Source organism: Antechinus flavipes, chromosome 3 (assembly GCF_016432865.1).
Source record: "Antechinus flavipes isolate AdamAnt ecotype Samford, QLD, Australia chromosome 3, AdamAnt_v2, whole genome shotgun sequence".
In the NCBI taxonomy this organism is placed as follows: domain Eukaryota; kingdom Metazoa; phylum Chordata; class Mammalia; order Dasyuromorphia; family Dasyuridae; genus Antechinus; species Antechinus flavipes.
This window is the reverse complement of record NC_067400.1, coordinates 456,302,421-456,308,420: the sequence shown is the minus strand read 5'-3', so window position 1 is coordinate 456,308,420 and position 6,000 is coordinate 456,302,421.

Below are 6,000 nucleotides of genomic sequence, written 5' to 3'. Positions count from 1 at the left end.
AGAAAAATATGTTTTGATATGCATTTAGCCTCCATCAGTTCTTTCTCTGTAGTCCTTCAGAATTACCTTGGACTTTTAAATTGCTGAGAATAGTTAAATCATTCATACTTGATCATCATACAGTATTGCTGTTACTGTATATAATGTTCTTCTAGTTCTGCTCTTTTCACTTTGCATCATTCATGTAAGTCTTTCCAGGTTTTTCTAAAAGCATGCTTTCTTATAGCACAATATTATTATTTCTTATGTCACAATAATATTCTGACATAATCACATACAATAACTTGTTCACCCATTCCTCAATTGATGGACATTTCCTCATTGTCCAATTCTTTACCACCACTAAAAGAGCTGATATAAATATTTTTTTTTAATTAGAGTTCCTTTTTCTTTTTCTTTTAATCTCTTTGGGATATAAATCTACTAGTGATGTTGCTTGGTCAAAGAATATGCATGTTTTTATCATTCTTTGGGCAGAGTTCCAAATTACTCTATAGAATGATTGAATCAGTACAGGACTTTAGCAACAGTACATTAGTATCTCACTTTCCCCACATTCCTTATATTGTGGAGAATCTTTAGAGTTGTCTGCAATTAGAGCTTTACTATGTAGGATTATATCCATTTTAGTTAACTTTCTTGGTTGCCATTAGGAATATGTATGTATGTATGTATGTATTGCTTTAGGGAATTCCCAGTAAGCAATTTTGTCAAATGATGCAGTTTTAATTCTTTATAACATATTATTAAAAAACTGGTCCAAGCATCAAAAGGTTGAGAGCCATACCACACACACACACACACACACACACACACACACACACACACAAAGAAAGCAAGAAAATTATACTTCAATCGCACTCAGAGTTCATTAAGTCTTTCTCTGAAGGTGGATGGCATTTTTTCATCATAAGTCTTGGACTTGTCCCAGTTAGCTATATTGATCAGAGTAGCCAAGTCTTTCACAGTTGATCATCATTATAACAATGCTATTACTGTACACAATGATCTCCTCATTATTCTCATTCTATTTAATAATAATTCAATCTGTTTAAAATTCTACTTTCTGCAGGAAGCTTTTCTGGTTCTCCTTAATCTTAGCATCTTTCTTCTTAGAAAATTTCCAATGTATTCTGTATATATTTTGTTTGACATAATTGTTTCCAAGTATTTCCTATATTAATCTGTGGGCTCATTGAAAGCAAGGACTATTTTTTTCCTTTCTTTTTATTCATAGCACTTTCCAATTCCAGGCATGTTGGATCCCTTTAATAAATTCTTTTTCTCTGGAAACTGAGTGGATACCTATCAGTCAGAGAAAGGTTAGATAAGTTGTGATATATGAATATAAATGGAATATTTTATTCTAGAAGAAACAATCAGGATGTTTCCTGATCAGCAGGAGGATTTCAGAAAGGCCTGGAGAGACTTACATGAACTGGTGCTAAGTGAGTAGAACCAAAAGAACATTGTACCTAGTAACAACAAGATTATATAATAATCAGCAATGATAGACTTGGCTCTTTTCATCAGTGAAGTGATTTAGGCCAATTCCAATAGATTTGTGATGGAGAAAGCTATCTACATTCAGAAAGAGGATTATGAGGTCAAAAGGTGCATCACAACATAATATTTTCACATTTTTATTATTGTTTGCTTGCTTGTTTTTTCTTTCTTATTTTTCCCTTTTTGACTTGATTTTTCTTGTGCAGCATAATAAATGTGAAAATATATTTAGAAGAATTGCATATGTTTAAGCTTTATTGGATTACTTGCTGCCTGGGAGGGATGAGAGGGAAAAAAATTGGAACAAAAAGTTTTGCAATTATCTTTGCATGTATTTTGAAAATAAAAAGCTATTTTTTAAAAAAAAATTTAAAATAAATTATTTTACTTGCTGCTGATCTGCATTTCCTTTCATCATAATATAGTTTTCTTACTTTTCCCTTTTAGTAGTATCTATTTAGTTGAATATAGTTTATAATTATGTATCTGCTTTATGATTTCAATTTTTTCTTTTCTAAAATTAGCTAAAATATAATAAAGCTTATTCTAGCCCACATCCTTTATGTATGTTATTTAGCAGCTCTAAATTATTGGGTTTCATTTTCTAGTCCAAGATGATTCATTTTTAGTGGTGAATTTTACCCATTAACATTCAAGGTTTGAATTATTTCATTTTACTTTTCTTTATTAGGTGCTGTTACATTGTCTTTCCTCCCTTTTTATTACACAGAAACTATACTACCTCTTTTGTTTTCTAGTCTTGCTCCCTGCAATAACAGATAGTTACATCCACATGACTACACCAATACAAATAAAGTGTTTTTTTTTAATATTTTGTGTCAATTTAGTTTTAATCATCCACCCACATCCCTTTACTCACCCGTATATGCCTACGCTAAAAACAGATCTCAGATATAATGTTTTTCTATTTTTTTTATCCTTCCCTGCAGATTCTAGATAAGAAGGTGGTTTAAGAATTAATCTATTCACCTTTACTTCTTTGTTTGATTAACCTTAACTTGAAACCACACCTCTCCTTTCCTTCTGTTTCCAGATGATCTAACTCTATTTTGTTTTCAGAAGGTTCTTCCCTCAAATTCCTAGTCTCTGTGTTTTCTATGATCCTAAATTAGAAATGACTTTAAAAGTACAGTAGATTTATTTTCTTTTTATAGCATGTAGAAATTAATAATCCCTTATTCATTACTTTCATTTAAGTTATCATATTAATTTTCACCTCTATGCTTGAAAATACAGGTAGTCATATTTTTAGAGGATGCAATTCAAATCTGGCTTGAGACTGTGTACAGGACAAAGGGCAGGAACAGAAACAAGTAGCAGCTATGTGACATTGACCCTGCTGTGGTGATTTAGATTCAGCATGAAGTTTGATCAAAGGTCTATAACTAAGTGATCTAGAAGAAGAGTTCCTGGAAAGGGGAATCCTGTAGTTCTGTTGCTCTGAACTGCCCAAATGAATTATCTAGCTAGTTGACAGTGGCTGGCATTTATTGCAGTCTACTAGAGCTCTAACAAATGAAAGTCCAGAATTGTAGCACTCAAACCCAAACCTGCATTTTGAGCTTGAAAAACTCAGCCAAGGAAGATAGGTATCAGACTTCACCCTAAATCAAAACAAGTAGGGTTCATTAAAGGAGGGTCTTAGCTAAGACTATCACTGAGATTTTTAAAGAACAGAGCAATCAATACATATAAAAAGTAGAAGCACAAAACCCACAAACCATAAAAAAGCATCAAATAATACTGTGATTTTTTTTCTAGACATATGTAAAACCTGACGAATAAAAAGTCTTACTATAGGAAATACATCTCAAATAATGAATGAACAATTAAACAAACAAGACTGCCACAATAAAGAACTGTTATGGTACTAGAAATTTCTAAGACAAAAACCTGGAGAAAATAAGAACTCCAAAGCACCTATAAGCAGAGCTTAAAAGAAAGACACAACTTGGCTAAAATTAGAATTCTGATAGAAATGAAGTAAAAGTATTAGGATTTTTTAAAAAGATTTCAATGATTTTATAAAAGACATGAGAGCAAAAGAAAAAAGAATTAAAAAAAAAACAAGAAAATTTCTGGGAAGACTTGAAAGGGGAATTAAAAACTTAGTTGGTGGGTTTTGGGCCTTTGTTCTTGAAGAAGATCAAAATGAATTCACTATGTTAGAGTCAAGTTGGTATATTCCACTGTGGCTAATCAAATCAATACAACCTTGGAATATTTTGCCACAAGTCAGACACAAAGTACAATTAACAATTTAAGCAAGTAACAACCTTCTTGAAAATTAGAAGTTAATAACATCATAATAACATGATGAGATAACAAAAATATGTTTTTAAAATCAAAAGACAGGAAAATAAAAGTAAGCATAACATATCTCATATATAAAAAAGCTGACCTGATAAAAAAAATCAAGCATAGATAATTTCAGAATCAGAAAAAGCAGGGGCCCTGAAGTCAGGAGAAGCTGAATTCAAATCCAGCCTCAGACTCTTACCAGTTAATACCTTTACTACTTTGGGCAAGTCACTTAGCTGCTAAAACACATACACACACAAAAATCAAAATCATTAAAAGCTTGAACTCACCTGAAATTCATGACCAAATAGGCTAGCTATTATATTTCAAAAAAGCATGAAAGAAAACTGACCATATTTACTAGAATCAGAAGATAAAATAAAAATATAAAAAATTACCTATCATCTTCTGAAAGAATTAAAAGTCCCAGAAACATCATAGCCAAATCTAAAGTTTCCAGGTCAAAGAAAAAAAAGTTACAAGCAGCTAAGAAGAAAGAATGCTCAAGCACATGCACCTCCTATTCCCTCTGGGTCCATTCCCTACCTTCGAGGGTGAGGGCTTCTGTCCTGTCTGCCATCTATAGAGAATAAGCTTTTCCCTTCCTGGTTGCAGAAGTGCATGTCCCATCCTATTCACTATTTCTACTTGTGAAGAGACCTTAAGAAGGAAATGGTATAACTGTAACCTGAAGCCATGCTTCTTGGACTTCTGGTTGTGGTGTCTTGGTTTGACCAAATGAGTGTTTTTCAGAGTGCTACTAAGACAATATCTGGTGGTGGACTGGGATCCTTCCCCAGAGTAAAGTGGAAAAGCACCCCAAATGGGACCATGAGAAACATAATCTTGAGTCTTTGTAGTTAGAAGTTTATTACTAGTTCTTCACTCCCTAATGCAGATGGTATTTTTAACAATCCAGATGTACTGTCCTGAGAGTCCTGAGACCTTGACAACCTGATAAGAAATGCTGCTTGCTAATGCCTGAGAATAACCCCCTTAGAGTGATAACTTTTTTTTTTGCCTCCTGTTTAGAATAGAAATTTATTTATTATGACAAATGTATCAAGAAACATTTTGATGTCTCTCTCTTCTTTCTATAAATATATGGCCCTGAGGCCACTCATGACTGACCCTTGCAGTGTTGGTGTTGGGGTTCAGTTGCTAGCTAGCAATAAACGCTCTTAAAATTTCATTATTTCGGTTGCCCTGTTTTTCTCTTGCCTGGACATTTCATTAGTACCTATGGAAAATCTCTGAAAGGTTGCCAGTTGTGATGCTGCTGCTGAGAGATTGAGGATAAAAGAGCCAAAAAGTAAAAAATGGACCCCGAGCTTTCAAAACTTCTGAAGACTAGTAAAGTCAGAGTTAACAAGTTGAAAATTAAGCAATAAAAACAGCAAAACACCCCCAAGAAATACTGAAAAGAACAAAGGAAATTTCAAGAAGTTGTGAAAGATATGTATCTAAGAAACTTGCTCCATTGGAAGAGGGTAAGCAAATTCATAGAAGTCAAACTATTCTTTTAGAATGAAAATGATTTGCATTATTGAAAGGTTTAGATTCAAAGACCATCATTTCTAGAGGAAGCTTACCATCATTAGATAGTCCTGCTGTAATGGAAAAAATACTAAACTATGACTAAGTTATTTGGGATTAATACCATTTCTAGCACTTTCTTGGGCAGAATGAGTTCTGAGATTCTTTTAAGCTCTAAACTTATGATGCTGTTAATGTTGACTCTTACACATTTAAGAATTTAAGATGTTCATTCCTACTCCACAAAGAATTTGAATATTCAAAGAGGTACACATGTTTAATAATCACTTTGAAAAATGTTCGTTTTCATTCCTCACATTCACCAAACCAGCAAAAAATTGTTATAAGCAGTGAAATTCAAGGCTGGTAGAGTTGTGCAGGAACAACACATGTTCCTCCATTGCTGGTAAAATTTCAAAGTTATAGAATTTGTTTGGAGAGCAAACAAATACCAAACAAAAGTTACTAAAGTAATTAAAAAGAAAACAAAAAGAGTTCAAATACCAAGAAGCCATAGTAATTAGCATTTATCATGATACAGAACTAGAGAACTTGCTTTATGATATTGCAAAAATCAAAAGATAATATAAGATATAAGCTAAGAATAATTTAACCACAAAAACTCAATATTATAAT